The following is a 25434-nucleotide window of genomic DNA, read 5'->3' on the forward strand; positions in this document are numbered from 1 at the left end:
CACGGGTGGCCCTAATTTTTATATGGTGTCACTGGTTAATAAGTTATTGGAATAGGGTTTTTACATTAGTTACTAATATCTATATCTAATATAAGCTGCCTTAGTCAGGTTTTTAATAATATAATATTACCTAAAAAGACAATACATTATTACAACAATGCCTGCTACGTGCTACGTTTACCATTTAGTCTCGTCATAAACGTAAGTGACGACCGATCGAACTAGATCGAAATCGACCTTTTGGAAAGCGAACTTGAGATAAGCGAGGAAATCTTGTGCATCGTCCAGGCTTTTGTCCAGTTTTTTCTGATCGGCACTCGAAAGAAACTGCTCTGGTTCCAGATTCATCGGATCGGTGGCCTTGCATTGGAGATATTTGTTAATAGTGTACAGCTTATCCTGGAGCTGGTAAATAATGTTGACTATGCTTTCCTCGTTACGGCCTAGGCAGTCAATTGCGACCAACAAACCCGTGACGTCCGGATCGTCTTGCAGGCGTAGCGTTTCCTGGAAATCCGACAGCCAGTCGTAGCATTTTTTCAAGTAACCAACTCGACGGTGACCCGTCAACTTTTTGACGTACAGCAAATGTTTCCACGTTAGCCGGTACACGATGGCTTTGAACAGGCCAAAGTGCGCCATGTAATACTTTTTGATGGTCGACAAGTCGCTTCTTGCGTTGATCAAATTTTTGTGTACGTTGTACCACGCTTCTTTTAGCAATTTGAACGTTCCGTACCAGATGACTTGCACGTTGTACGCCTGCACCAGCGTAGACTTAAGAGATTTTTTGACTCCCAGATTGTTGAGCAACAGCGGTCTGGACTTCAACGCTTCGTACCGCGTCCCGTACGTGGATTGTGCGTTGTTCGCGGCCAACAGTTTGTCCAACTCGCGGCAATTTTTCAACGCCTCCTGTTCGATGTGATGCAGAAAATTGGGTTTGTCGCTTGGCATGGCGGCCGTTGTCTGCGCGTACACATTTTCGTACGTGTCGAATCGGTTGCCCACACGACAACCGGCGTCCGATAATTCCTTTTGCATTCTGCCGGTCACGTAGCCGGTAATGTCGGCCAGTTTTCTGACAGCCGCCGTTCGACCGGCCTCGTTCGCGTTGCCGTCGATATAGTTTTCGTGATAATATTGCACCGTAATCACGTACAAGTGCAGCAGCCACAACGAGCCAATTTCCACGTCGGTCACATCGTACAGGGTGCATATCACCGCTCGGCTGTTATAGTAGTTGACCGCCACTTTGGCCGCGACTCTGGTCAAAACGGTTTTGTCTTCAAGCATGAGTTTTACCAACCGCGTGTGCGTCAGCCCGGCAAACAGATACGCGCATTTCAAGTCTCTGTACTGATCGGCTGTCGTCCAGTTTTCCGGCGTGTCATAGACGTAGCCTGTTTCCAGCGTCAGTGCCGGTCGGCTAAATAAGGCTATCAGGCTCAACAAGGCCACTAGACGCGTCATGACGATCGTCGTCAGCGATAATTGCAAAAGCGTCATTTCGTCGACAATCCACGCCTAGTCTCGATACTAAAATTGTTGACTAAAAGGTTTTGTTTTCTTACGTGTTCAATACTTGTTCGCCAAACGTTAATTATTAGCTCTGGAAATAATATTTTTGTAAGAAACACTATGTTGATGTAACACACACACGCGCGTGCGCTTTTAATAGTAATCGTGTAAATATATAGACTTTTTTTTTAATATTTTTTTACGGTAGACGTTGTACCGCGACAGACGACCGCCATACCAGTTGGTTTTTTTAATGTACGAATATATGTTTGAGATGTATAATATGTATATATTAGTAGTAACTATTTTAAATTAACTAATTAAATTTATTTACGTGTTTAAGTATAATACGTTTATATTTGATTTATTCAAAAATAATAGTTATTGTTTCGTCGAAAAACACAAGGTACTCGAGCTTTGCAATATTATACCAGGTGATTATTTTAACGCCCAACACTAATTTACTGTTGAAATAATTGGCAACATTTTTATTTATGTTAATGTACAATATTAAACAATACAATTTTTTTTTATCATTATTGGTATTTACTAGAGCTATTCGTCTTGTAAAAACTTGGCAACGCACATACATTATCTCTGGATTTTAAGTCCGAATACATTTTCCGTGTTCAATGCATGTGAAAATGGGCACTGTAAATGTAACCGCATTTAACATCATTACATTTCAAGTACAATTTGTGAATGTCAATAGGAATAGGTATTAGGTACGTATAATATGGCAGTTAGTATGTTTAGCAGTCCACTAACACAATAATATTCTTTTTGTGGTAGTTCTGGCGCACAAAACACGTCGGTAACGCAGCAATCGATCGTTTTATAAAAAAGAACTTTCCACAAGTTCATTGAAACCATTGTTATTGGTTTTATGTTTGTTTAGGAAACGCTGAAATATCTTCACAGTTTTTCAATTATTTTTAACTTTAAACGTTAAAGATGTGTTCTACGAATTGTGCACTTACTTGTATACTATACAGTTAAATGTACGACAACAGCACAATTCTTCAGTGCAAAACTAGATATTTTGTTTATTCGGTAAAAAATGTATTTTGTTAAAACACATTAACTACGTACGTGGTTTATTGTCCCTATCACGCCATTTAAATATTGTCTAATACTGTACTATAACATAAATAAAAATGTTAAAAAAAAAAAAAACACTACCAAATTTAAACTCTTTAAAAAGTAAACTAGCGTAGGGCGATAAAATAATTACTCGGTATTATAAGATGTGGTATGGTGGATTTAATATTGTATCTGACCCAAAGGGCTGGAAAATTAAATAAAAACAAGTGTCGCGTTTGTGGAGTTATGGCGTGCAATAATAATAATAAGGAAAATCTTTTAAGCTAGGTCGCGCGAACGCCCAATACATATGGTAGATACAAGACATGAATTATTTCCATTAAAAGTGTTTATTTTCTTTTATAATGCAGTATTAAATATACTAAAATGTGTATTTTACTTCAACTTTAAGGCTATAATTTGTATGATGTTGATTTATGTATTTGTAGGGCATTTTGTTTTTCTAGCCCTCCCACATTTTTTTATGCTTACATCCGCCTCTGCCTTTTGTTGGACGAATACCTTAAAAACGTTTAGTTACTAACTGAATTACTTGTTTTGTTCACTCAACTGAGTTAACCCCAGCAAATCTAATAAAAATAACGTTATAATATTTTAATGAAATAAAATAAAAATGTCCAATGAAACCAATCTCACTGTGCTTTTTTTGGACTGTACTGGTTTGAACCTATTATTCACAGATTCGCATCGAAGAAAGCGTTCATTTAAAAGTGTATTTATCACTTTTAGTAATGATACTTCCTATAGACCTTTAACCTACCCGTCCCTACTATGCCCCGACCCCGCTGTACTGGTTTTTTTAAAATTATAATTTCGATTTACATAAAACGGTTGTTTAGTTAATGCCCAGGTTCGTTGACAGACTAAGCACTGTAGGTTTACATGATATACTGAATACATATACCTATAAAAATTTAGTTAAACAAAACCTATGAAATTGATAATACCATTTTAATAGAATTAAATGGTATTATTTTCTTATTATATTTATGAAAGATTTTTTAGTTATATTTAACTCGGGGTCAAGAAAACTGAAAAATTAGATGAATAAGCGGTTGCTAATGGCAATGTTAGTTATTACTAAAGCTCAGATATTTATGCCTTTGCATATTTTTTTAGTGAAATCAGAATTATACCCAAATACGATATAAATCAGATTCACAAAAAAGAGATTTCGAATCAGCAAACTTCTATAACAAATACTTGCATATTTTACACTTTTTTTTTTATTATACCTGATAAATACCTAAAACAATAATAAACTATATGTAGATAGTAGACATTTTTTATTTTATTTGATTTCAGAAGAGCCGTTTACAGTAATGTCAAGTATTATTTTTTTTTAATAACGTTAAATATGTTTGATAAATACGAGTATGTAACAAATTTCACTGGTTAACAAATAATTAGAATATGTTTTTTTATTGGTTATTAAAATAATTTAGTATAGAAGCTGTCTTGGTCAGGTCTCGACAATAAAGTATTAGCTGACAAGGCACTACATTATTACAATATTATCTGCTACATATAACGTTTACTATTTAGTCTCGTCGTTTACGTATGTTACAAGCGATCGGATTAAATCGAAATCGACCGTTTCAAACTCAGACTTGAGATAAGCGAGAAAATCTTGTGCGTTGTCCAGCTTTTTGTGATCTACACTCGAAAAAACCGGCTCCGGTTCCAGATTCATCGGTTCAGTGGCTTTGCATTGGAGATAGTGGTTAATAGTATACAGCTTATCCTGGAGCTGGTAAATAAGCAGTCTGATCAACTCGCAGCGGTTTTTGTACGCCTCCGGTTGGATAACATACCAAATGGGTTTGCCGCTTGGCATGAGGGCTGCATTCAGCGCGTACCATTTTTCGTACGTGTCGAACCGATTGCCCGGTCGACAACCGGCGTCCGACAATTCCTTTCGCATTTTGATCGCCACGTAACCGGTAATGGTAGACAGTCTGCCGATAGCCGCCATTCGACTGGACTCGTCCGTGTAGCGGGCGATATAGTTTTCGTGATAAAAATGCACCAAGGTCGCGTACAAGTGCACCAGCCACAACGAGCCGATTTCCACGTACGGCACGTCGAACAAGGTACATATCACCGCTCGGCTGTTGTAGTGGACCGTCACACCGACTGGGATGCCTGGCGAAACGGTTTTGTCTTTCAACATGAGTATCACCAACCGCATGTACGTCAATGCGGCAAACAGATACGTGCATTTTAAATCTCTGTACCGGTCCGCCGTCGACGGGTTTTCCGGCGTGTCATAAACGTAGCCTGTTTCCAGCGTCAGTGCCGGTCGGCTAAATATGGCCATCAGGCTCAACAAGGCCACAAGACACGTCATGTGACAACTGTTGTTGGCGATAGTTTCCAAACTGTAATTCCGTCGACAATCCTCGCCTAGTCTCGGTGTTTAGTACACTAAATTGTAATTGTATTCCAAGTTTTTGTTACTAGTTCAAACTTTGAACGCAAAACATTACATACTGTCTATAGAACCCAATTTTTTGTCAGTCACGCAATGTTGATTTACCACACGGCACACACCCACACACATAAGCTTAGAAGTAATCGCATAATTATATAGACAATTTTTTTTTTATTTATACAGTTTTACGTTTTTAACGGTAGACATGGTAAATAACCTAAACATAAACATTTTGAATGGGGTTTCTCCTATGAAAAAAAATCACGTTAAAACAGAAGGAATTTCGATTTGATACATTTAAAACCAATATGTATAGAATACAATTCGCGGGATGATTCACCAGAAATAATTTCTACGGTCAACCGAGGTAGTTTCGGCTCGGTAACGCACTATCTGCTCCCAGACGGGGAGGCGGTTTGTATTTGTTTGGAATTTTGTGTTTGCCCAGACCAACATGTACTTAGACAGATTGACAGAAACGTGGTATTGCACGGCCTCAGGCCACAGTGGCTGTCAACTTCACTGGGAAAATTTCCATAAAGTTTTTTTTTTTTTTTTACCCTCCACTGATAAAGTGTATTGCTGGAAGAAAATAAACATCTGGACGGCGGCTAAACTTAAAGTGCGACCAGCTCGAAAAAATGCGATCGACGCTTGTACTCACACTAAGGTCTCGCGTGGAGCCCGTCGACGTTTTATTTATTCACCAAACGACAACTCGTTTTAAAACTGCTTTAATTTGTTTTTCCTTACTTTGATTGTGTATATATGCGTTTGACTGACAGTCGTTAAAAACACACACACACATATACACGACACTAGTCGGTCGTTGACTCGTCGACGGAATTGATATCAGATTTGAATTCGGTCGTTGTTATTTTCTTTTTGCCAATTTAAAAAATAGGTAAAGTTTTTGTACTTTCTACGTTTTGTCCGGACAAGAGACGACTACACCATGATAATAATTACCAAAATATACTTAACAATATTAATGTTTACAAAATAACAATAATGGTTTAACGATTTACTCGTTTACTCGAATAAATTCATTTCTCGTTTAATCCGATTTATTTACTATACTCAATTTATGTACCAATTTCACTCGATTCATTTATTTGTTTTATTGACAAGCTCGCTGTTGTTTGTTTACTCGATTTATTCACTTGGTTACTAGATTTATTTAATCTGCTCATTTTATTTACTCATTTACTCATTTATGGTTATTTGTTTACTTGATTCTTTTACTCAATATATTTACTCGGTTACTGTTTAGATATACTAACGAGTCAGTACAGTTTGTATTGACTCGTTTACTCGATTTATATACTCCATTACTTGTTTTGTTTACTCTTTACTCAATTTTTTTACTCGTTTGCTTAAGTTATTTAGTCGGTTATTAAATGTATTTACTCGATTCACATGCTCGTTTCCTAAAATGTATTTACCCATTCAATTTTATTAATAGTTTAACAAATTTATTTAATATATTACATTTACTTACTCGAATTGATTGCTCAATAACTTGTTTTGTTTATTCTTTACTTATTTTTATTGCACGTTCACCCCAAATTATGTAATAGATATTTTACTCAATTCATGTTTTATTCACTCGAAATGTTTACTATTCTTCTCTATCTATTTACTCGATTACTTGTTTTCTTTACTCAATTGAGTTTTTCCAGTAAATCAATAAAAATAACGTTAAAATATTCTGTTAAAATAAAGTAAAAACGTCCAATGAATTATTATTGATGTAGAAACAAAATACTGTTAAGCTCTTTTTACACGGCAATAGTTGTTGCACTGTGTTTAGTATACTAGTTAGTATTAAATATTGAACTTTTTCTAGTAAGTAGTGTATTGTTGAGTAACGATCATCCTCCCTTATCAGTGTTCCTCGAGGATGATCCTCCCTTATCAAAAAAAGGATTGTTATCAATGTTATCAGTGATAAGAATTTTTTTTTGGCATCAAAAAATGTTTGATTTTGAGTATCTATGTAGTATGACAGATAGTTATCAGTGTTAAGAAAAACGAATTTTTAATTTTTGGTGTACCTGTGGCTGAGGATACAACTCGCTACTTACACCAACAGCTGTTAATCAAAACAAAAACATTTGGCGCCATTTTCAACGTATGGATTGTGGTCTGTGGTCGCATCCATCTGCCGTTATCGTACTTAGTTGCCTGGCGTCTTCATGCTTAAATTATTGTTAATTGTTATTACTTATTTATTTTAATTTTTGAGAGCTGTAGCAGGTGGGTAGTGGGTACCAAGGGCACGTGCTCCCTCAGACATTTTTTTTCTGATACATACCTATAACAATATGTACTTGTCGGGCACGCAACCAAAAAACGGTCGATTGTTGTAAAATATATAGAGTGCGGCGTAATGGACTCTCACATTTCCGAGGATAATTAAAAAAAAACTATACAAGATATGAAAAAAACATTTGTATTTATAGAAACTAATTATATTAGGTTTTTTTTTTAAAATTATATCGTCCAAATGATTGCCTCGACGAACGACGCACATTTGGAGCCGTTTTCGAAAGTTTTCCATCACTCTCGCCAGCATATCGAGTGGAATCCCAGAGATTTCTTGACGGATAGCCTCTTTTAGTTTTTTAATGTTTCTAGGTCGATGTTTGAAAACTGCAGCTTTGAGGTATCCCCATAAGAAATAGGATATCAGGCGACCAGGAAATATTTCTTGCAAAATAACCCGAGAACTACGGGATGTATGAGCTGTGGCTCCATTCAATTGAAATAAAGAAAACATTTCTATCTCTTCTAGGGGAAAGGGTTTATGATATTATTTTTTGGCTTTTCAATGTTTATCGGTACTATCTACAGTGTTTAGAAAATATTCCATAAATATTTCTAACTAATTCGACTATTTAAAAAAAAATTAAGTTGGAATATATGTAATTGTTTTTCTCGATTTTGAAGGGGAAGGGATAAATTTTTTTTTTGATATATTTTTCCCAATATAGTTACCATTTCAGGTACAATTTCTGTACTAGAGAGCTGCTAAAAAATTAAAAGCCATCATTGTAAAAACAAATTTAGTAAACACAACGTAAAATTTTAATTATTAAGTATTTAATTCGGGTACAATAATTATATGATTTACAATTAATTTACAAAAAAATATTTTTTATAACACATTATTATGTACACAATACACATCAACACATATTGTATGAAAAGATAGAAGAAATAATACATAACAAAACAAAGAAAACATTATAAACATTAAACGGAATACATTACATAAACAACAATGTAGTTTATGTGAAATCATTTTTAAACGTAGTTTATTAGCGCAGGTACTGAATATACTTTTCGTCATCGTCACTATCGTCTTCATTAATCCTCTGATCGGTTAATTCCGTATAGGTCGTCTCCCAGCTGGTCAAAGGGACCCGGTCGTCCCACTGACTCAGGTGGTATTCTTGGTCGATGACTTCTTGCTTGATAATTGGACAGGTAATTTCGGTTTCCGAGTCGGTAGTCCATTGACTCAAGTACTGGTTGTACACGTTTTCATATTCGTCGTCTATTACTTCCTGTTTAATATTTTGTACGTCAATAAACCCAGCATTGGTTTCTTCACTTGGTACATGTTCAGCCGCTCGGTTGACACATCACAAATTACATCGTCGACACTGCCGTTACTGATCATAAATAAGAGGGGATGGGAATGGTGTATAGGTGTATAGGTGTATTTGAACGGGTTCTATATTTCATACAGCCCCCCCCCCCCCAGGAAATTATATTAATTGATTACTTGTTGAAATCGATGATATTTTCATCACTTGGGATTAACGATTGATCGACGATAACCATACTAGGCGCCTCGTTTTCGTTTTCCGACGTACCATCACTATTTGTAAAATTATAAACATCTTATTAGGATTAATAGACGATATTCTGTTTATTTATTTACTCGATTTACAATATTAACAATAACTTCCTGTCCTAACCAAAATATTGTCAAATACTAGGGAAAAACACAGTATGTACATTTATGTAGCATGTCCTAAGGAATAAAGCAGTATATACAATGGAGATACTGCTTATTTTTTCATAGTAATCGAATTTCTCAATGCATATACTGCATATTTACCAAGTAATCTTAGCTAAAACGGCTTTGCAGTATGTACGCTATATTTGATCTAAAAATGGTCGTGGTACTAGTCAGACAAGACAATATGTACCAAAACATTTATTGAGATTTTTCAGATACCTTGGTACTAACTATAGCCATTATGTGTTTATCATTCTACTAAATTATTACATAAACTAAAAAATATTTTTATGGAGATACTGCATTTTGTTAAGTTTATTTTGTTTTTAACACACAATAATACTAGAAAATAATGCAGTATCTCCTTAAAAATTAAAAAAAAGCAAAAATAATAAACCAAAGTAGCAAAAAAATCTTTCGAAAAATGAAGGATGCCTATGACTAATAATTAATGCAAAAATTAGTGAGTAAAAATAATAATTGTATTGTAAAAAACAGAAAAATCAAAAAACTAATTTTCCCGACAGTTCAATTATTGGAGATAACGCTGAATAGAAGTATTTTTGTTGTAAAATTTATATTTTTAATGATAATTGAAAAAAAAACAAAATGGCGGACACTTTCGGTCTTTGGAGGGGTGGCGAATTTTTTTTGGTCATTCGGGAGTCATAAAAAAAATTTCTGACAAGTTTCAAAACTTTCCTAATTTTTTTTTCCGGTAAAATCGTTTATTGACAGCTATTTAGGTTACCTGACTCGCTTGGACGCCGGCTGATCGCCTTCAAATGACCTCTTCGATCCGCGTCCACGACCGGAGTCCACCGTGCAACGGTTGTCTACTAATTGTAATTACAGACTAGGTTAGGTTAGGACTACACGTATCAGTTTAACGAAAACTTAACCTAGAATAAGTTACCAACCTTGTCCTGCGGTCGAAGTGCTGGCGGTTGGACAAAATACAGTATTTTCATCTGCCATTTTCGTAGCGAAACAATACAAAATTGGTTTGGTATAAAAACAAAGTTATAGTTAACACAAAACAATTATGGATATACAAAAGAATAAAAGTTCAAATTTAGAGTTAATTCAATTACACTCGTAAACAAAAAAACACAAGACAAAACAAAATTGGTTTGGTATACATACAAAGTTAAAGTGAAGACAAAACAACAATTATAGGTATTCAGAAGAATAAGTTCAAAATTACACAACAAAATATTTATATAATAAATAATTATACAGCAACAGTACCGGATTCACGTTACCAAGACCCAATTATCGATATAAATGTCATTTCATTATTAATTGGCCAACCATTTTAACACTTTTCATCCGTTTTTAAGATCTAACGTGTGTACTGACAAAAACTATAGAATATATATTTTTTATAGTTTTTTTTTATCTTAATTAAGTGTTTCTGTAAAAAAAAAAAAAATTATTTATAATCTATTTCGATTTGTATGTAATTTTCACATACATTTGTGAACCTTTATTTGGTTTTACTTCATTGAAGTTTGAAAGTTTTTCGATGGCAAGATAGTTTTGATACTCGTCAACAGACATTTTTATTTTAACTGAGATTAAATAAATAAATTAAAATTATTATTACTATTGAAATAAAATTCAAAATTGGATTTAAGCATGATGTTCAATAACAGAAACGTCGTTGGTATTAGTATAAAGTGAACTCATAAATAGTGTAAGAGCTAAACAAGAAACACAAAACCGGGCGGTAAGTCAATTTTAATTTTTTTTTTTATAAACAGTTATTAAATTTTATTCTATGCTGTACAGAAGTGATACCGGATTTGGTTCAAGTCGATTGGGACGTCCACTCGACACAGGCACAAGGCGAACCAGACAGCACCAAATAAACGCTGGATTTAAATCTGCTATAAATTAAATTTATTTCTCTTAAAAAACATAACAAATATATCATTCTCTTTAGGAGAAGTTTAGATTTAACAGTGAAAAACAATATCGGGCATATGACCCCCCCTGCTAGCCCTACAGGCGATTATTCTTTTGATAAAATTTACCATCACGCGATCACACATTACCCCATCAAGTTTGTTGAGGACACGACGAATTTCTTGCTTAAGTTCCAAGATATTTCGGACTTAGTTCGTTACCGTGCTATGTTCAGTAATTTTCTTTGGCCTCGTTTGGACCAAATGAATATCGAAAATGTATGGTTTCAACAAGACGGCGCAACTTGGAACTTGGAACTTAAGCAAGAAATTCGTCGTGTCCGCAACGAACTTGAATATTTTGTTGTCATGAACAGCTGCTAATTATTATTCAACTACACACAAACAGCGCGCTTTTTTTTATTCATTAATTATCATACCCAGAGGATACCTTCGCCGCCCAATTTTTTTGAAGCCGTTTTTCTCATCACTGATAACAATCTGCTATACCACATGGACACTTACAATCAACCATTTTTTTAAGCCAAAAAAAACTTCTTATCACTGATAACAATCCTCTTTTTGATAAAGGAGGATCATCCTCGAGGATCACTGATAGGGGAGGATGATCATTACTCAACAATACACTATTCTAGTATACTAGAGTTATAATCAAAATCTATTCACATCATAATTTAGTATCAACTAGAAAATATACTAGGCATAATTATTTATTATTATTATATAAATTCATACAACAGATATTAACCATAAATCATACTACAAGTAAAAACAGCCGAATAAATAAAATATTTGTTTTTAAACAAAATATATGAAATACAGAATACTCGGTAGTTGGTCATGATAACATTAATAACATTCTCTAAAATCGAATTTGTCGCTGATAGCATTGTACTATTGTTGATTGTTTACTATATTATGTAAACACGCGTATTATTTACATATACTTTTTCATTTAGTGTGATGTGGCAATTTTTTTTGAAGAAGAAGAAACAAAGGGATTTGGCCAGAGGTTCAACGGAGGATATCTTTCTTGTCGTGGAATAGTTCTTCATCAGCTAATCCTTGCTTCTTACATCTTGCTATTGACAAATGGCTTTCTCCGGACGGTATGAAATGAACGGACAAATATTTTATTCTTGCGCCGCGATCCCACTGCAATTTCTCAAAAGACTAACAAACCATTATAATTTGGGGCAGTTAAAAGAAAAAAATTGCTTTAGATAACAATGGTTGCCGTCGCGTCGTAAGCCCTGGTCTACGAGTAACGGTAGTAAAAACTGAATGTATTCAAACGGTTTTTTTAGACCATTAGTGTCTCACGGCAAGCGAATTTACAACTGATCCGGGCAAAGGTGAATTTTTTTTAGACTTATCGACACTGCGATTAATACTAAGTTGTCCATACTAAGTTGTATGATAGTATCAACATAATTACTACATTATTCGGGCTGACATTAGAACTCAATCTTCAGACGGGTCGCCGTACCAATTTAAGTTCAGAAATTTAACAGTTAGTCCACTGCTCCGAACTATGTCTAAGATAAATGCACTAACGTCAAATTAAGAAACGCGTTGGACTTATGCCGTACAGAAAAAACCCATTCGACCATTAAGGTCACTCTATGGTTCTGGTACCGGCAAGTGGAAACCCGTTGGCGATAATAAATCTGCAAACAACAATCGAAACTATTGTCCCGAGTAGTGCAAAAAAATGTGCAACAATAGGCAAGGGAAAAAATGCACCCTTATAACGATGCGTTCGTTTGTTTTCATTTTTAATGTATTATCAAAATAAACAGCTAGTCACTGCCGTTTTCCTTTTGCGGTGAACAAACTCTGGTCATTATAGTAGTTAATATTTTATTTAAATAATTTCTATTGTCCTCGATTAAATTTTCAATCATGATTTATATTCTTAATCATTGTTATTCGTAATTAGTAATTTGTTTTTTTTTTTCGTGTAAAACTCGTTTGATTAGTATAATTTATTTAGTTTGTATTAATCAAGTAGTTTTAGGGGAAACAAAAAAAAACACTTAAGATAAAAATGTCTTATTTTTAAATCGGTTAACTCTATTAATTTTCTAAGATAAATTGTTGCGCTACTAACAGTTTTTTAATTTTTTTTTTAATCTCAAATAAATGTTGTGCGACTACCGCACAACATTAAAAGAAGTCGCACTGTCCCGGTGCCAAATTATCGCTGTGGGTTCTGCGAAGTAATCTACATTTAATATTACGAATATACATTTTTTTGTGAATAGCTCTTCGACGTGAATCTTCCGTTGGGTAGCGTTAAAAAAAAATTTTTAAACGAACAAAACCGTTTTTTTTATAAAAAAACCAACATTGTTTTCACGTCCACGTTTTAGTGTTTAGAAGCTCTGAAAATATTTCATTCTCTCTAGTCGCCCTTGAAATGTATTTATAACAGACTTTCCAAGGGAAAAATTAAAAATACTTCCGGCCGGTTTAAAAAAAATTATAGGTACATAAAAAATTCATTCATTTCTGTGTATATTTTCGCAGCTGTAGAAATCGACTTTTGACTATAGCCTTAAGACTAAGAGCGTTTTACACGTTCTAGAGGAAACGTTTATAGTGATTTTTTTCGGGCTGTCAATGTGTACAATATATTATCCAAAGAGTACCCCATGAGAGTTTGTAGGTAATTTGACTTTTGTTCAACAAGTTATATAGCATGCCCTAGTTTCAAATTTAAAAAAGTGTACATTTTAAGGTTGGTTATATAATTTTTGACAGCCACTTAAGTCTTTGTATGATATATTTCGGGTCTTGATGTGATAATAAACGCATTTGTCGAACTCTTTTATAATAATTTATGAAAACTTATTTTCTGCATAATGACCTTTTCAGTATGTTTTAATAGCCCCGGGGGAGTACAACACTAACGTTGCTATTCAACGCACAACATACTTTTAGTTGGATTCGAAAACATAGCCTAGGTTTTCAAGGGTTTATTTAATACCGTTCAATATCGAGTTGTACAACTTTTTCAAAGATTTTCTTAAGCTCTGCTGTACAGTTTAAAGTGCTCGCTAAGTTATTACTTAACTAACGAAAACACTCCACTGTGTTTCCATAATATTACGATGAACTCTTTTTGGCCCGGTTGATTATAGTAAATCAGCACCCATTGTCGTATTACAAAACTAAAATGAATACACCGAGTATGACTGTGACCCAGTTTTCTTGTTCTTTGTATACGTCTTAAGCGCTTTAACTTCGCGGCACAATGTTTTCAAAAGTATTTATTACTATAAATAAAATTAAACCCAACAAAAGAGTTGTACAACAGCTGTTATTGGATCTCTGTACCTACTTATCGCTTGTCCTACACAATAATTGTCAATTTTTCATAATAATATACCAAATATTATGTTATTAAAGTGTGATCCAAAGAGAATATATTGTTTCTAAAACGTAACAAACATGCGATTTACGATTATTTCTTTATCTCGACAATATAATTTATGTACAATGTATTAGATACGAACACTGGCTCTTAAAATTGAAATTAATCGACCAACCCTAATCGGGTAGGTATAGACTTCTGAGAAAAGGGGTTAGTAGTAACTGGTAACGATTACTGGTCTCGCTAATGTATCCTGTGATTTACATCCGTTCCTTTTACACGAATATAAATTTATATATATATATATATATATATATTGTCAGTAGTGCGTGTATGTAGGTACATAATAATATGTAATATAATATTATGTACATACTTTTTAAGTGAATCTGCTGGCAAAGGGGATTCCCTTTTGTAACACGGATGTACATTCAACCTACGATACTCTAATAATTGTATGTACTAACGGACATTTAAAATATAATAATACTTTACATATATATATATATATATATATATATATATATATATATATATATATATATATATATATATACATATATATATTAGAGTGGTCCTTAAACGATAAATGGTGTTGTATGGCCGTCATTTGGTTTTTGCATCAGATCATACTGGTGGTAAACTTAATTTTGGAATTTGTGTAAAACTGTATACTCTTCTATTTAATTTAACGTGCAAACAGGAAAACTCAGTGGATGAAATTAAAATCTGAAAAAATGCTAAAGCTATTTATTTCCTATATAGAGCCGATTGATATAAGTATCCAATCATAGGTCGTTCAGTTACAGTAATTCATAAGTAATCCACCCAAGGCTAGAATTGGTTATAACCCAATGTAAGTGTACTCGAACAATCACAATAATGAAACCGAGAATCCGGTATCAACTTTGAGCGGGTCTAAAAAGTACAAATGAAGCAGCTAAAGACGAACCTGAATTATTGAAGAGTTTTTTAATAAACAAGAACGTGTTCCGCTTGGTATTCCGTCGACTTAGGCTATAGATTTCCGATTCTGGTCCAAACGACTATTCTGCGACCACCGCACCGCGAGGAGTGAACCTTTCGTATGCAAAAAGAATAATAATAGTAATAATAACACAAGAAAATATTATAAAAAAATGTGCACACAAAAGATGTGTAGAACGGCCAGAGACAACCGAGGTAAGCTTTTATTTATTTCGGGGAGCTTTTGTTATTCTTCTTTTTGTTATGATGTCACCTACTCGACATCATTTTGCCATTGTGATTAATAAAAATAAGAATATAAACTGGGAAATAAGTATTTGACATTTCTTACAAAAAATTAATCCAAGTAATATGAATCACTTGTATGTATAGTAATACATTGTTTTATTTATAGCGTTCTTGACATTAAACATAGAGTTTTTAATTATTTTTAGGGAAAAAAATAATAAAAAACGTTCTATATAATATTTTTGTTGATAAATTATGTGCTTGTATAAAACCGCACGTTATCGAAATACTGTTTTCTTTTATTAAATATTAATATTCTTTCATTTAATTAAAAAGAACAATCAATTAAAAAAAACTTATATATAAATATATTTATAAGGATGATTAATTTAAAATATATACCGACGATTATTATTTATTGATAGTGCGGTTGAACGTTAATTGTGGTATTTACCTTGAAAGAAACCGAAAATTGATTATTTGTAAAATGCAAAACGGTAAAAGTAATTCTAGCAGTTAATTTATCATATTTTTTGAATGGTTATTAAAATTTACGACGACGATAACGAGCGAGATTAAAAAAAAAATTTCACTTAAAATTCCCATGTAAACGTAATAGTGTGTTGTGACATTTTTTGTGAACTCAATATGACCTGAAAACAGTATATGGATGGCTTATCCGGATTAAAAAAAAAAATAAATAATAATAATAGTTAAACATCCAAATCGGTGAAACAAAACTCCCCCAAATTATTTATTCGCTGTTTTTTTTTTTTTTATAAAAAATATACTTTTTGTTTTTATCCGGCCATTTCTGGGAATAAAAACAGGGTCAAGGGTTCCAACTACAACTGTGGCATTTAATATTGACTCCAAAAAGCGACATTAACAAACCGCAATAGTATGCACAGCGAAGTTATTAAATTAATACAAGTGTAATGCATACAGACGGTGACGTCGGAGCCACTCGTCTGTGAGATAAAGTCAATAAAAAAAAACGGAGACGACGAGAAAGGGCAAAAATATAATTGCCCAAAATCCGTCATAAAAACATTATGTAGATAATAATAATAAATGTGACACAGGAGTTTTGACAGAAGACAGCGAGAGAATGCAAACGGGTAGAGACGACGGGTCTAGAAAAGAAGTGAACAAATTTCAAGAACAACTTTTATTCGACTTGAACTATTTTTATATAGTTCCCAGAAGCGATCTTGGGTTTTTTAAGTTTTAGGTCTAAAAGCCTGACAAATTGTTGACTACTCGGGATGGACCTACTTCAATTCTGTAAAGATGCTAATATAAGAATTTCTATGGCTATTTTCCCGGGCTATTATGTAAATGGGGTTTTTTTTGTATATTTTATATAAATAAAAAAATGAGTTTTAATATTGAAATTTTTCTTAAATTGTATAGTTTTTAGTAACCTACAACCAACTATAACTTTTAAATGAAAATCTATTAACATAACATAACTGCTTACAAATTGTTTATATTTTAATGCAAAACAATTTGTTTTAAAATTAAAATAAATAAAGTAAATAACTAAGCGTCTATTATTATAGCGTTTATTAATAAACATTATATATATGTCTATGTTTTATTGTTTGTATGGTTCCTATGTATTATTTTTCACCGAATTTTTTTGTTAGGAAAAAACAAACTTTTTAATTCGTTGTGTAAATACAAAATCATAAAAAATTAATTACACTAACAAGATGGATTTATGATCTCAGGAAAACGATGGAAATTGAATTAAAAGTGTACCTATACGTTTTTTTATCACTTTTAACCAACCGGCGGCATACCGAAATTAATGATGTTTGCATAATACAATTTTTGTGGAATATTGTTCAGTTAAGTCGACGTTTTAGCGATTTATCAGAAGAAAACAAATCATTTAATTTCTACATCGCGCTACATTCTTTTAGGTACGAATAATTAATTTCGTGCACCAAACGTGGTTGTTTCATATAACAATAATAATGTTCTAAAAAAAAGTTAGGTAAGTTGAAATGTATTTTTTTTTTATTTAAACGACAATCATTAACAAATCGTTTTCTTTTTTTTTAATTTAATTGCTTTCTCGGCGTTATTACAACTGTAAAGGTAAATAATTATAGTAATATTTTTAATAAAACAGCAATCGTGTACTTACTGATTAAAATAGCGCCGGTAATAATAATTAAAAATGCGGCGCTTTCCGTTAAATCATTAGTAATTTATTAAAATAATTTTTTAGCCAGCTCATTTTGTTTGGTTTATTATTATCAATTTTTTTTTTTTTTTACTATAATAACTGCAACTTCAGTATATTTATCGTTGTTTGCTGTGATTTATACAACAAATAAAAACTACAACGCGTAAGAATAATAATTTTTATACGTACACTATTTGTTTTGTTATCATAATTTGAAATAATAAACAATATTATAATGACTTTGTAACTACTTTTTAACAATCGCTTTATTGCAATAAAAAAAAATAGAATTCTATAGCAGTTTTTTTTTTGTCCGCCCAACTGCCGTTTTAATAAAGAACTTTATCTGCGCAAAACTGTCTCATAAATATTAAAGTATGTAAAATATTATCAACAGACAACAATACAATTGCATTGGTCCGTGGATAGCACAACGTTAATAGTATTGTTATTTTTATTATTGTTGCACTTTTTGTATACGACTATATAAATTCCAACAAACTCTAAAACGCTTGTTGGCCATGGATACTACAATATTTTAATTTTTTATTCTAACTTCATCGAGCCTCCTAACCTTCTAACCTCAGTAGATTTGCATTAAAATATAAAATAGTTGTAGACATTACATTTCGGTATCATTTGAAGTTCACGCATGCTGAACTTAATGCTATTTGGAAGCACAAGCAAAAAGCATTCGATCTTTAGGCAATTATTATTACATTGCAGATCACCGATTATGAGACGGCCGTGTTGAGTTCAACAGATATCGACAAGTTAGGATAATTATTAAATTTATGAATGGTCGAGGCATAACCAAATATTATTATTATTGTTAAATGTTCAAACAAGTAAAAATACCGTTACATAGAAAACACACTAACCCCATTTAAACAGACAAACCTTACCGTTGAATTATTAATATTAGATGGTTCGAATCCGTTACAACAAATCATTGAAATTTAAAACGTCATAAGTCAATAATTTTTTGTTTGCATAAAATAAAAAAAATTCTTAAATTGTACAAGCTTGATAACTTGCTAAAAAAAAAAATTATCATAAGAAGTAATTTCAAGTGTCATATTTTAGCTTCAAGAATCTTTCCGCAAATCTAAATTAAAAAAATTAGTCGATGGGTAAAAGTGAAATAAAAAAAGTATTTAAAAAATTACCTAAATTATGCCTAACTTTGTCTGTGACGACCAACTTTCCGAAAAACGACAAAAAATTCAAAAGCCTATTCTAACACGCTTAACCTTTGAACTGGGCATCAGAAATTTTTAAGGATTTATTATTATAATATATTATTACTATCGGTTGAAAGGGTAAGCAAAACAGAAGAAAAAAACAGTCTTGTGTACATTTATATTTTTACTCTTCGGCCCTTTTGCATGACCGCCATTCGTCGTTACTTCCGGTTGTATAATAAACGAGTTAACACAAAATACTTATTGTTATTATAATTTTTTTCTTTAATAACATCTTTAAAATGGCTGAAGTGAGGCGAGTCGAGTGAATACAAATAACAATATACCGAATCGTGCTTTAAGGGGGAAAACAAAGGCTCTGCTATTACGGTGTATTTATTTAAGTGCGCCAAATCCGCTCTCAGCAGCTTCCTTGGTATAATAGTAGTCCAAGAGAAGAGATTCGTCCGTTCGGCCCAACAGTTTGTCTACGGTACTTTTCATACATTTAACAAAACGCACACGTCCTATGCAGACTGTGTAATCCCGGCCGTTTTCTAATAGAACAATAAGTGCAACTACAAAAAAAAAAAAGAACTCCATCCCCCTAAACCCTTTAATACTCAAATGACACGGTATCGGCTTAAGTACGTTTGTTCGGATTTTATAATCTGAAGACGCTTTAAACAATATTCGGGACACCGAAAATAGTAATTGAAAAACAGGTGTGTCGTGTGCTTTTCTTGTAACAATATTGAACACGGCGTGTTGTCGTGTCCACAAAGTTTCGGTTCACAGCTTCGTACTTAAGTTGGTGACGACGTAATCGCAATACATAAAACAGAAACTCTGGTCGGATGAAGAAATTGTCGGGTAAGATAATAGTGATCCACAAACAATGTTTACAACGAGCCGTTTCAATGAGCCGTCTTCGACATTAGGTTGGCACCACGGCCATATAGTGAGTGATGTTGGTTTAGTCACAGCCTACGAGTCTGCATGATCAATTATAACTGACAACCATAATAACCGTGATCGACATTATAATAATACAAATATTATTCACATGCCTGTTTCTATATTTTTGTTTTTTCTCAAAAACAGTAAAACTAAATCAAACGACTTCGTAGAAGTTTCCATCCCGAGGGAAAACGGTTTTAGAAATTGTTTTTGGTTTGTCGACGGTCATCGATAGTACTATATACTTCCATAACATCCCACATAAGTTCCAAAGTGACCGGACTATTTTTCAAAACGTTATAAATTGCCCTAATGTTGACAAATGTAATTTATAGGACGTTTTTGTCGATTTCGAAGGGGAAGGATACATTTGTTCCATTTATGGCCGTGTAAAATATATTTTTCGGGTAGGAATTTTGATTTATGACTTGTTGATGTCATCCAAGAACATTTTATCTGCATAACTCATAGTCGAACAGATGAATTTTAAAAACCGTTTAACTATAACACTCGTAGCCTTTATCTATCCGATTTTGTTATGCTTTTTAAACACTGAAGTCAACTACTAATCTTTACTTAATTTACAGTGCCGAAGGAAGGACCGGGTGAGAATAATACATACCAGGAGCTACACCCTTATTAGGATCCCACGCCATCTTGGAATTATTGACTCGTTTTTTAACAAAGGCTAACGGCACTGGAATAGGAAACGATTGTATATGTCATTGCCTTCTAAGGGAACAAACAGTTTTGATAAATATCATAACAAACAACTTGCTTTTTAATTTTTATACTAGAAAAGTAGTTGAATTTATTAGAAAAAGTGATAAAGTAGAAAGCCGGCCTTACAGTCCGCATAGAAGCGACGTTTAAACGGTATAAGAAAAATAAACTAATGTTTTAAATCGGTTTGGTAGACACCTCGGAAAGTGATATATCGCGTTTTAGTCTTAATTCGGCTGTTCCGCCCCCTTAAGCCAATCTGAACTTAGACGATGTGAAAAATTACCTATACTTTACTACGCTTTTATAAATTGGTGGCGTTAAGTTTTGTTGACGGATCGTTGGACCGACTTGACCCCTGAAATCCAAAAACAATATTATAATGTAATTCGGATGTAAAGCTCTGCTGTAGTTTAAACCACGTGGCACAGACTTCCGAATTGAACCATCGAAAACGTCGCCTTCTTTTTTCTTTTGTTTTTTAAAAATAAATTTGATTTACCCTTACCCCAGGGCTAGCCCTTTCGATCGGAGTCGTGACGAAAAATAATAAACTGAGATTATCGCCCGTGGCCTCGTGGTCTAATATTAAAAAAAATGCCCGTAATAACCAAACAACATTATGTGGCCTTTGGCTGACAATGTTTTTGGATTCGATCGGCCCAAAATTGTAAAATAAAGGTCAAGATCGATTTTTTTTTTATCACAAATTTGTATATTTACATTTTAGACTCTTGTATCAATATAATAATAACAACCATCAAGTGTATTTGCCTCTGTTGGGTTTAAATAACTTTTAGGGTCCCGTGGAGTTTAATGTATCAATGTATGTATTTAATGTATGTATAATATTATATAATATATACATATTAGTTTAGTGTATGACTAAAATAGATTAACGATTAGTGATCATAACTTGTTGTGCTTCAATTCACGGTAAACGAATGTAATTTTTTTTTTTTAGGAAACAAGTATTTCAATCATTTAAAAAAGCTTTTTAAGAGCTATAATATGGTTATTTTAAAATATTAAAAACTTCATACTTCTACTTTTCAAGTAATTATTGAAAGCTGGTAATCGACCAGTCAAAAATCTCAATAAATTACCCTTAATTTAAAAAGTTAACTAATATACATATACGTACGCTTAAGTTTTTAAAAGTAAATAGTGATCTGGAAAATATCAAAAAAGATAAATATTCGATAATATTATAATATTGCAGATCATGTAATATAAAAGCATATGTATTATTAGTATTTCAATGAAATTTCTGCTGTAATGGCATGACACATAAATGTGTATGGACATTTTACAGGGTTTTCCCTTCTATTATTTATTTTACTTTTTTAATGCTTATGATAACGATCTCGTCGGCTTAATACAGTAATTTCATAATAAAAACTGATAGTGGAAAATTTGCCGCAAGAAAAAAAAACCAAAAGTAAGAGTGACCTTTGTTTTTCACGAGAGAATTTTCACGGTCTGGTTAATTTTTATTATCATCGCAAAGACATTGCATTTTATTTGTCTTCGCCTTTTCAAAACCCAGTAGCCCGTACAATTAATATAGATGTTCGCATTGTCCGGTGGACGTTAACACCGATAACCAGACACAATAAAACGTTTTGGGTTAGGTAATACTAGACAAGCAGTGATAACGTGTAATAGCATACCAGCAGATTGGTGTAAATTGAAAATCAGATTGATGACAACATCCTGTACGCGCAAATACGGTAATTATTATTTTGAATTGTTTAGTTATTAATTATTTCGTCCGGGTAGAAAAAAAACCGTTTTGGACCACTGTGGCGACGGTGTGGTGGCGGGCTAATCGCGGCAACGGTATAGCGGTTTGCGCAAGTATGGAAAACGACCAACGCGACTCGTACCGGCGCGAGGACCGTCAACAAAAATGTGTTCAAATGTCGTTCGGACCACTCGGGTGCGAGTTGTCGAGTTGGTGGTTTCGTGTAAACCGACAGGACACGTGTTTGGCAACAACGGAGAAATTAAAGAAAAAAAATTGTTAAAAAAATTTGACGGCAAAGTGCGGTAAAGTGTGTTAACATTATAATAACACCGTTTTGGCCGACGTTCAAAAACCGGTGCGGAAGCCGATGTTCATATGATGACGTGATGGCGACCGACACCATGGTAAGCCACCACAAAATATAAACAATTATAAACTGTAGAATAAGACGTCGAAAGTTAGAATAAAAAAAAAAAAAGGCCAATTCACTGGTAAAGTCCCTCGGTAATATTGTCATTTCCGAAAGTGATGCGAATCTGTAGACGGTAGACAAAGATGAACCGATAAAGAATAAATATTGCACTGGCCGTTGTAATGTGCTCGAAATTTGTTTTCTAAATATTTAGGAAAAATTTTTCGTGTATAATAATAATTTGTCACCGTTACTGGCCGTACTTGCGGATTGCATGCGGTCCGTTTTCAATAAGTTTCGTGCAGGCAGTATTTAAAAAAAAAAAAAAAGTTTTAATATATTTTCGACCATGTCAATAAATTTACCGGTTAATTTGTATAAGCTTCGAGGAATTATTTTTAATTTAAATCATTTTTTTCCACGAGTAGAATCTACATAGGATGGTTCAGTTTCAATTCTGTAAAAAGATTCGAGTGCTTTGGCTACTTATTATGTTATGTAGGAAGCCGATTTTCATTTTTAAATTTCAGTGTCTTGTAATTAAATCAATTAAATATGCAATTTTTTCAATATTTAAACCCAATTTGTTTACATAAAAAAAGGAAAGAATCAAAAATCTTATTTCCTACATAACCTACTAAAGTTGGAATAAAGTCATACTTTATGACCCGGTTGCGAATACATTCAATGTTTATAAAGTGATTTAAGTTTAAAAAATTAACAGAACTCTGGAAAAAAATAAATTTCTAAATATCGCCTAGTATTGTAAACACCTAAAGTGTTTCAAAATAGAAAAAACTACAAAATTGTAATTATTTTAAGACAAAATAAATGTCTTATCCTTAATGAACCACTCTGTACATAAGTACAAAAACCTTTTACAGATTTCGCAATCATCATGTTTTAATCGTACCAATAATTTACTTGCTCTGGATATTAATTATATAAATACAGCTCTGATTCAGTGTTATCCCAAAAACTGGGTTACCGTTTTACTTGTAATGAAATATTGCTTTCGTCGCTTAATTGAAGATAATAATATTTTGATATTGTAGAATTTTGTAGAATTTTGTTACAATGACTTTTCCGCTGTCTTCTTGATTTTCTTATAATAAAACTGTCACGTCGAAATTAGAAAGATTCTCACCTTCACGACGTTTATTAAAAAAGCACAAACGAGAGTAAATTGCGTTTCATTTAAGTGTTTATAAATGGAACTTAACCGTTTGACTTGATCGCTGAAAGTCTTCCAATAGAAAACAATTTAAATCCAAAACCGTTTCGACCTTGAATTTAGTTTCTTACTAAAAAAAAAACCGTTGTCTGTCGCAACCCCTGAGGTGGGAGTTGTTGAGTCTGAATGGAAAACCGTTAGTTACCCGTTCAGGTTAGGTATGTTGGTACAAAAACCTAGCAATATATTATGCAATATTTACTTAACACAAAGAACAGCTAACAACGCAAACGTACAGTACCGACACAATATGAACATCTCTTGGCCTAGTGTTTTTTTAAATAATTTAAAAATTGGATTTTTAATTGAAAAATAATTTTTTTTTTAATATTGTCGATTACTATTAAAAACGGACAACACATTTATTTCCTAACCAATATGATTTGTTATTTTAGCCGTTTCTCTCGTATTGCGGTTTCTACGAATGGAGTTTCATTCTGGTTTTTCGGTACCTTTTAAATTTCATTAATTTAGTGGCGTTAGCCATGTCATGCCGTTCATATTGTTTACCGTGACTTTCTTACAGCTCTGCGTCTGATTTCTCTGGTGTGGTTCTGGTTAATCGGTAGTGGTGTGCCAAAAGCAGTGTAGTTAATTAACAAAAAAAAATAAATAAATAAACAATGGGAATCCAATCCAGTGAGAAAGGCGGATTGAGCGAAAAGAGTTGTTATACACAGTCGCCGATTCTACTCTCGGTCACTGGCGATTTCTAATTCCGGCTAAACGACTTATGTTTAGAGAACGAAGCAACAACACACTCTCTCTACTTCGTCAAGGGCCATAGTGTTAGCCCAAAGCTGTGTAAGACCAACATTCTAAATCTCAAGACACCCCCTCCCCTCCCCAGTATTGTGTAGAGCAAATACACCAAAGTTGGCAGTGCAAAAAGAAGAAGAAGAAGATGAAATACCTTTTGTTATATTATATTCCAAAATTCCATTACAACAGAAGCGAACTTTTGGTGCAGCAAGTGGAATTTAGGCTACCTGTTGTTTTTTAAACAGTCATAGTTTTATGGTCTTAACGTTGGAATCGTGCAGTGCTCTAAATAAAACCAATAAACTTAGTACGTGCCGAATAGCAGATTACACTTAACTGTTATGGGCTGGCTCAGCCTAAAGTAATCGTAAAATGTAATTTTCAAACGGGTCTGATGCGTCGGTTAAACATGCAGCCATGTCTTCAATTATACAACATATTTATCCGAGCGACTCAGAAGAGTTTAAAAAAAATATTATCATACTATGAAATTCTCGGTTCATTATAATATATGTAAATATATATATATATATATAATTCGCTTTATTATATAATATTTGTGTACATTTTTTTATTTTTTAACACACGGGAT

The 25434-nt window shown here is 33.1% G+C and overlaps 1 protein-coding gene across 1 annotated transcript in view; it reads left to right on the forward strand.

Moving 5' to 3' along the window:
• Positions 1-22638: 22638 nt before the first annotated feature.
• LOC126843603 (RYamide receptor-like) overlaps positions 22639-25434 on the forward strand; it is a 46786-nt gene continuing 43990 nt past the window's right edge. The window contains exon 1 of the mRNA XM_050581228.1: positions 22639-22838. The gene's annotated coding sequence lies outside the window, so the exon portion shown is untranslated. The remainder of the gene's footprint in view (positions 22839-25434) is intronic.

This window comes from Adelges cooleyi, unplaced genomic scaffold (genome assembly GCF_023614345.1).
Source record: "Adelges cooleyi isolate 19-005CV unplaced genomic scaffold, UGA_ACOO_1.1 ACOO_flye_CR_arks_rails_tigmint_CR_PRNA_574, whole genome shotgun sequence".
Classification (NCBI taxonomy): domain Eukaryota; kingdom Metazoa; phylum Arthropoda; class Insecta; order Hemiptera; family Adelgidae; genus Adelges; species Adelges cooleyi.